Here is an 8,434-nt window from a genome sequence, read left to right on the forward strand (position 1 = left end):
ATTAATAAATAATAACACCTTTAAACTATTTCTCGAGATACAAATGCTGTAAAAACGGAAATGAATTTTTTTTCTTCTACCCGATTATTTCCTGCTAAGAAACCTTCGAGCAGAACTGAATATCACTACTTTTCGTACGCTCGTCGGGTAAGAACGTTGAAACTGTTCGTTCAAAGCCAGGGGTGTAAAAAACATTGTGAATTCACGTATACCTACTTAGTCAACTTTTTCACTCAAGCGCAAGTAAACGTTTCCCTCCAGGGCGTTCTGGCGTGGCGCGATACAGGATATCACGGTGTACGACCCACACCTCACATATACGTACATTGTAGACAGGTATATAATATCTTGCACGCTCTGTGTATCCTGCACAAGTACTTAGGTACCTAAAGTTACGTGACCCCGCCGCCTTGCGCCAAGGCAGCCACTAGACTCTGCTTTATATACGCGTAGTTTTTTTTTTCTTTCCTTTTTTTTTTCATTTTTTTTTTTTTTTTTCTTCTTTGCTGGAAACAAACTTTTCCAATTTATTTCTCTCATATAAGGCTTTTAAAGTCAAACCTTGTAAACCTTGCCCTAGGAGGATGGTCGGTAAGTGTCGCAATATATCAAATTTTATTGTAATCCACAACACGGACGCGGACGCGGGTTCAACCCGTGGATAGAATTTCATCCCATTCCGCAATACCTGCGACCCCGGACTATTCCGAAGCTGGAATAAGAAGAAAAAAAGATAACGTAACGTTTTCAGCGTATGGAGTGTCGGAGTATCGTCGAAACTGCGCTGCTCATGCGGTATGTTATTTGACGGAGAAAAAAAAACGCTTTTTCGATTTTCAACGCTTCCGGAGAGTAAAGCGGGCCAATTTGTTTGGTCTTCGCGTACACGGAGCCGGTAAATTATACCGTACTGATCTATTCTAACGTAGCCTCTGGGTAATCCCGCGGGAGTAGTGATGGCTGGCTATACCTGAAACCTGCGACAAGCCGCGGATTCCCTCGGGTAGAGCGCTGCGAGGCTGAAGCATTTATAATGCAGGCGAATTCGACACCCATACCGATGCGTTTCGACGCCGTTTCTGATTTCTGTACTTTATGTCCTTCACTTTCGAGCCGCGAACATTCCTGCGGATGACTAACGCTGGCGTAACACGCTTTTCTATTGAAATAGTGAAATGTTTTACATTTCGAGAAGTGATTCGAAGGAAAATCTTGTCAGCGGAGATATGTCGCCGAATATAGCGCGACAAATCAACCGAATTCTCCGGCCGAATTGAAAAAGTCATAAACGAAACGAGATTTTTTTTCTCCAGTCTCGAGACGAACGAATTCGAGGATTCCGTAGATTCTTATCCGGTCGTTTCGCGAGAAACAATCCGTGACTTTGCAACCCTGAGAGAAGTCCATGAGCGGATTGGCTCGAGGGTCGGTGGGATCGGGATACGAGTAAGGAAAAAGGTCCAAAGGTGCATGTATCGCTGAAAGGAAACACGGGAATCTTTGGTGTACATGCTTCGTGCCCGAGAGTATTCGACTCGCTAAATCCCTGAAGCAAAAATGGTGCGAAGCTGTCGGCGAAGGATGGGAAGTACCTGTGTAACATACCTATAACGCGGGTATAACGGGACGTGAAAACCCGAGGGAATCAAAACGCTGCGTCGACCTCACAGAGCACAGCCCGTAACTGCATAGCGGGAGAAGCTTCTATTTCTCCGAGGATCGAGACTCTCGAGGTTGAGACTCGTGAATAGCGAACGAGTGGTTACTGACTCGCTTTAAAATCTGAATACGTTACAGACACCTCGGGAGCGACAATGCGACGCGATGATATCCATCTCGCATCGCGCTTTGAAGTCGCTTCGACGCAAAGCGATGAACGTGAACTTGCATCCGTAGAATGTATCGAAGACGAGACTGCGGCCGTGCAAGTAGCGACGCGATTTCGAATCGCAATCGATCAGACGACCCGCGATCGACGATATCGAGAATTCGTAACGAATATCTTGGAAACACGACTGGTTTAAATAACGCGAATAAAAAAGTCGATCTATAGAATTTGAGAAAAAGGAAAAATGACGGACTTGTAACTCGTGTGCGATAAATTGGCCGTAACTCAGCTAGCTGGGCCAGATGTGTGGGTACGAGGAATGCATCTAGAGGCATGCGTGGTAATACGGTGAAATATCGGCCGGTGTTCTGGAGCCGAGATCAAACTGAGACTCTGCCTGTATTCGCACCCTAGTAACCGTTGTAATAGAGAATTTAATAGAGACTCTGGACTAGACTCGAAGCTTGAATTTAAGCTCGCAGTGGTTGGCTTTCAATTAGAACTATTTTAGGGGGTGAAAAGGGTTGCGATTGGAGGGTGCGGCTTCGGTAGACAAAATTAACTCGATGTAAAAGGCCGAATGCCGGAGTTAACGAACGATTTTACCAGAAGCGAAAGAGAATGGTTACGCCAACGCCCTCGAAGGATGGACACGCGGATCTGCGGTCCGCGTTTTGAATCATTGATGTGGTAAATTTGGCGACAAGGACGAAAGCTCCGCGGCTCGGATTAGCGTGACAAAACGGGGAACGAAATTCCGAACAGTTTGGAAATTTAAGAGGCTGTTAACGAGTGAATTTCCGCCACACTGTCGCCGTCTACCCAAAGCGAGTGTGTGACAATTGTCGACGATTGTCGCAGGCTGTTGCCGCCCAAAGTGCTTTTACGTAATGCAATTATTCTCCCGGTGTAGAGTCGCATAAAAGCATAGCTGAGGATGAAAGCTCCGCTAGTTGAGTCGCTTGTTACCTCGGATTATCCAATTAGGCGGAAATATTATTGTGAATTAGTGCAGCGCGAAAGCTACGGATTGAAACTCGCTTCTAAGGGACATAAATACGGGAATCGACTGCTTCAATTTGTACGATGAAACCCGAAGGGGGTTCAAATAATACAGATCATTTCTGCCACGTTTCGGCGTGACTCGGAACGAACGGATTCTCAGTAACCGAGAATTTTCACACTCTCAAATTCGCGGATTTCACGGTCCGCGAAGCATTTATACCCACCCGGAATTTCAAACACCTTTCAAATACTTCGGAAGCAATAAATATCCCCTCGTGGTAGAACAGCGCGCGAATTATCGCCTTAGAAAATAGTCGACACGGAAGTTTCTGTTAAGCTCACACGACGATAAAAAAGAAGCGTTATAAAATTTAAGCCGATCGACTCATTTCCACCGCCAATCTAATATATATAATCCCGCAGCCTCAATCAGGAGCTATAGTTTTCTTCTCTGTCGGAAAATTTCATACGGGATTTGAATAAAAAAAAAAAAATAACGAAGAACGTGGTTATCGGGGGAAAAAAGTTTTTTTCTAGCAAGCACAAAATGTCGGCTCTTGTTTTTTCCGGCAAACAAAAAGCTCTCAGAACGTACCGAAACTGTGTCGCAACAAAGAAACGCTTTATTCTCTGTGATGCAGAATTGGGTGGAAAGAAAAATATCCAGTCTCTTTCTGTCTATCCCATCGCGTTGATGAAGAGAGACTTCATAAAGGCGACGGAACGGGTCTATAAGCACGAACGGTGGTAAAGCTGCCGAACAAAAAGCTGCAAACAATTCGAGACAGGCGTTGAGAGAACTTGGCCAATTCGACTTGTCTTCAGCTTTTCAGGTCGGAGGCTGTTTCCACTCGTCGTCAAGCCGTTGGCGAGCTGTCGAAGCACGTCGATAAGAATCGTACGTCAAGTTGCATAAAAACTTTCAGCTTGTCAATAAACGCCGGATGTATCTCTCTAATTCGAAATTACTGTATCGAGAGAAATTTTATTTTTATTTTTTCAAGAGTATAGGCTAACAAAGACAATATAACTTGCACAGGCATCGCGGATCCCACGGATTTTTATGAATATTGCTTGACAGTGTGACGGCGCGTTACGAACTTTTTCTCCCGAACCAAAACGACTATTATTCATCTCGACGAACATGTAATACCCGCCCCTGTCAGCGCGGCTTTGCAATTGCAGTTTTATTTATCGGTTTCGCTCGGGGTGATAATTTTACAAAGCCACGACAAATGGCTGTGGAAGTAAACGCAATACCACAAGATCCTTAAAACACCGGCAAGGCGATAATACTCGGTATTAAGGGCGACGTTACCGACGAGACTGTAGCGGAAAATGGAGCAAAAATATTCTCTCTGTATCACAACTCTCGTTACTCGATGGACCAAACGGAAGTTAATAATAATAGCAGAGTCTTTGGCCGGAGATTCTGAAATTGAACAACAAGTTTTCTTTCAGCTTCAAAAAACGTTTACATACACAGTCGATTGAAGAGTTGCAATTGTTCTTCGCGTTAACGAATTGCGATTTACCGATCAGTAGAAAAAATACTAGCACATCCGACAGTAAAAATGAATGCTGAAATTTCGAGCAAATCGAGAGCTTTTTTTTTTGTCTACACAGCTTGCAGCAGGTGTGGACGAATCGCTTTAATTCCGTAACGTAATCTGGGCTTCGGGAACAAAGTTAGTCTCTCAGACCTGACAATCCTATTCCACAAGACGGGTTTCAGGCCCCATCGATTTTCCGGTCGATTCCACCCATTTAATTCTCGATTCAATTAATCCCGAACTATCTCACATTGTTTTCTTCGGATCTATTACACCCGCCTGGGTGATCTTAGCGCCGGTATATTGCTCGATGGAATTGGGAAAAATATGTGAAAGTAAAAGTATCATACACTGATGATAGAAACTAACTGAGGAAGTATATTTATGCATAAAAATTACACAGTAAAAAGCAAAAGTTGGCTATCCGTGGTCCTCTAACAAGCGAACGAGCAAAGTCGTGGCAATTCTCGAAATCCAAGATAATTATCCAACTCTACGCCGTTTGACTATTCCGTTAACAGTAACCACCTCGCGCCGGTTTGTCTGCATGCAGCTGCGAGACTGAAACTTTGGTTTCGCTTGACTGATTGCCAGGTTGATTAAATGGCTAGAGTTGGCTCGAGTCGTGCAACTGAAAACACCGGTTGAAAATGTTCCCTATAGGTGGTAATGGAGAGAAGTTGCGAAGAGAAAGAAAAAAATCGTGAAAATGCAGGCAGGAAAACAGAAATTGGAGACAGCGGAAAAACAGCATCCGTGACGCCGGGAGGCAGGAATCTTGTACTCGGAATGAAAATTTCCAATTTCCCAGAGACCTGCGAGCTGAGGGTAAACGCGAAGGGAGCGAGTCAAGTTAGGCCGAGCTTCCGTAAGAAAACGATTAGATTACAACGGCTTACCCGGTTTGTAGAAGGATCCGGGACTTCTTAGCGCCGGATGTTTTTTCACGGAGAGAAAGAGAAAGAGATCCGTGTCATCGGGTGACGGTTTAATATCAGAGAAAATCAATGCTTTTAGCCTGAGACAGTTTGTCGCACAGCAAGCGGTCGCCGCCGGTTGAGTCGGAAAGGTCGAAAAATTCCGTCGACCTTACAATTAGTGTCCGCATTCCTGAATGAATAATTAATGCCGTGACATTTGGGCGTTTAACAAACCCAACAATGGACCGAGAAGACAAAAGCGTGTGTACATACACGTACATCTGCTGGGATACTTTGCTCGTATCGGGGACAAGCCGACGATCCGACTCCCCGGCATAATTTTCTCTGTCTCCGAGTAGCGCTTTCCAATTCCATACTGACAAGTGAATTTCACGAAAAATATAACGCTCCCTTTTCCGCTTCGGGCTTATTTTATTTATTTTTTTTTTCCTTTTTCTATCCTAATATGCTCGCCTGCTTTTCCGCGAAACTAAGCTGAAAGTGACGAATTTGTATGATCGAATTTCCAGCCTCATGAAACGCTTTGGAATTTTTCGTCAAAGGGCCAAAGCCTCGTTAATAAGTTACGTCAATTATCGAAAAGATTCTTAATTTAATTGCTCGTCGAGCATGTACTGACTGATAGGGAAAGTACCGGGTGGCGAAAATAAAAAAAAAACAAAACAAACTGACAAACTTTGAAAAAGTTGTAATACACCATCGGGGGGCTGAAACACTCGGAGTTTAATTTCACGCCACAAGCTTGGCCAATTAGTATTCATATCGACACGCTCTTTGAGGGTGTTACGTTTAAATTTCTTGCAATTTCCTCCACCGCGGACCACCTGCTTGTGGCGATTAGTTGAGAAACTGTGCAAAATATCGCATCGGGCAGAAATGTTCAGACTGTTGTAACATCGACTGTTTTACTTTCAACCCAATCAAATTTCCATGGTAAAAATTTTCTGTCACGAAAGCAATAGTTGTTCCGGAATCACCGTGTCCCTGTTGATATCTTAAATTCAAATGTTTACTTCTAAAAAGTCACAACAAAGCCGAAAGTGCGCCTGCTATTGCTCGCATGAAAAGCGATCTTGCTCTAGTACAATGCCAAAAATGATCTTACCAAAGCGGACGTGATCTCAGTGACAAGTTTACAAGAAGAAACGATTAATTATCCATCTTTAGCGCAGGAATTCTCCGGCGGCCTGCAGTGGATCCGGATGAAATTTGGACCACCAAATTGTTCTCCGCATGATCGTCTGCCGGTGAGTGAATAAGGGACGAGGATGCGACGCGAGGAGACGGCCGAGTGACCGGAAGTCGTATTACCGAGTTCCGAGTTCCGCGCTACCGGGGGTGGCTTTTGAACGAGAACGCACCCTTATCGCCCGACAGCCCGCACAAAAACGCACCGCAACCGAACGGCAGGGTTAAATGTGTAACGCAGCGTAGGAAAACCCGGATGACACGCCTCTCTCGCGAGGCGAGGATATGGTCCACGAAAGGGAGGCTGAGCGACTGAGTCTCGACGTCGGCGCCACTGCGCGCGCAGTTTTCCCTCGGTGCTAGGCAACGGCGCTCCGGGAAAAACGAAAAACCGTTGTATTTTTTACGTTTCCGATCCTTTATACCCCTCCTCTTCCACCCCCCCCCCCCCCTCCCCAATCCGCCAAACCACCACGCTCCTTTTGTTTTCACTATTTTCCTCCGGCTTTATAGACGCGTCTGCATTTATTTCCTGCGGTGCAACTCGCGCCCTCGACGATCGTAAACCCTCGCTTGCATTTCACCCCCCATCGCCGCGCATCTAATTTTCAACCGATTTTTAACCGCTTGCTGTTCTTTTAATCCGACTCGATGTGTCTTGAACAAAGCGCGTTCGAATTTCAATTCTTGTACCCGGGTTACCGTGGTGTTCAGGTGTCGAGAGGAGCGGAGGCTGCGTTTTTTGCCGGCTTCCGGTCCTGCTGACTAATTCATTCCATTATCATTGACGTGGGTTGTGAATTTCAATTTGAAAATATCAGAAGCCGGACACCCAGAGTATATCTACTCACTGATTATTTGTGAGTCTCTCGTGATTTGAATTCAACTTCTGTTTTTCGTTTATGCGCTGTAAATTCAATCTCGAAATGTAAAACGAATGTTACAGAAAAGTGTACCGTGAAACTGTACCGTGAAAACGTGTGAATCGAACAGAAAAAAAACAACAACAACAACAAAAAAACAGCGAAAGAGGAAACAGGAAATTTTGGGTGAATAAAGAAAATTTGACATCGTGACGAGTAGAGAGCCTTTGTAAATTTTGCACCGATCGTCGAATGCTGCATACAGCAGCATACAGCAGCTTGCAGCCCCGAGAAGCGCGCTTATGAACCGGAAGGAATATAAATTGCTCAATTTAGGAATTGAACCGCATAATTTTAATGCCTATAGCGATTGTTCGCCGAATTCTGTACAAAATTTTATACTCCAAATTCCGTAAATTCATACTGTGTTGAAAAAACAAAGCTGCGGTCACGACTCGGGACGATTTGAAATCGGCGGAGCGGAATTGGGACACGTATACAGGCTTGTTTCGCGTCTGGTATCCAACCTACACGGAATAATTCTGCAGACCACGTAACTTTAAACCCGGCGCACAGTTCCAGCGACGAAAAATATTCAGGCCTCGTAAATGCGCGTTGATTAAAAGGAAAAAAGAACACGTATGGCCGTTAAAGCTCCGGTGATGCAGTAAAGCTGTACCGCGACTGGAAGCCGGACTATCTTAGCTCGCAATCTTGCAGGATTTGTGCAGCGCGTTTTACCAGGTTCTAACAAATGTCTTTCATTACAGTTACCGAGGGCAGTTCGCCGGCTCTGTCCGCCCTTCTTAATCCCGCCCTTACACAGGGGCACGTGGCGCACCCCCGACCCCCGATTACCGTAGTATTATATTTCTGATATAACCGAGGACATAATAACCGCAGAGGTTACGAGTATATTCGAAAGAAGAACCGCTAGTGGTGGTAATATCAGCAGTTGCGCGCGAAGTAACGAGAGAGCTTTGAAAAGGCGGAACAACTTTAATCTCCCCGAGAGGAGACGCGGCGACGCTTCCTCTTTCATACCCGCCGGTTAGC

The 8,434-nt window shown here is 45.1% G+C and overlaps 1 protein-coding gene across 2 annotated transcripts in view; it reads right to left on the reverse strand.

Moving 5' to 3' along the window:
* LOC124176903 overlaps window positions 1–6,795 on the reverse strand; it is a 108,626-nt gene extending 101,831 nt beyond the window's left edge. For both annotated transcript variants that reach the window (XM_046558764.1, XM_046558763.1), the window contains exon 1: window positions 6,433–6,795. The gene's annotated coding sequence lies outside the window, so the exon portion shown is untranslated. The remainder of the gene's footprint in view (window positions 1–6,432) is intronic.
* Window positions 6,796–8,434: the final 1,639 nt, after the last annotated feature.

The sequence above is a fragment of the Neodiprion fabricii genome, chromosome 2, assembly GCF_021155785.1.
Source record: "Neodiprion fabricii isolate iyNeoFabr1 chromosome 2, iyNeoFabr1.1, whole genome shotgun sequence".
Lineage (NCBI taxonomy): Eukaryota > Metazoa > Arthropoda > Insecta > Hymenoptera > Diprionidae > Neodiprion > Neodiprion fabricii.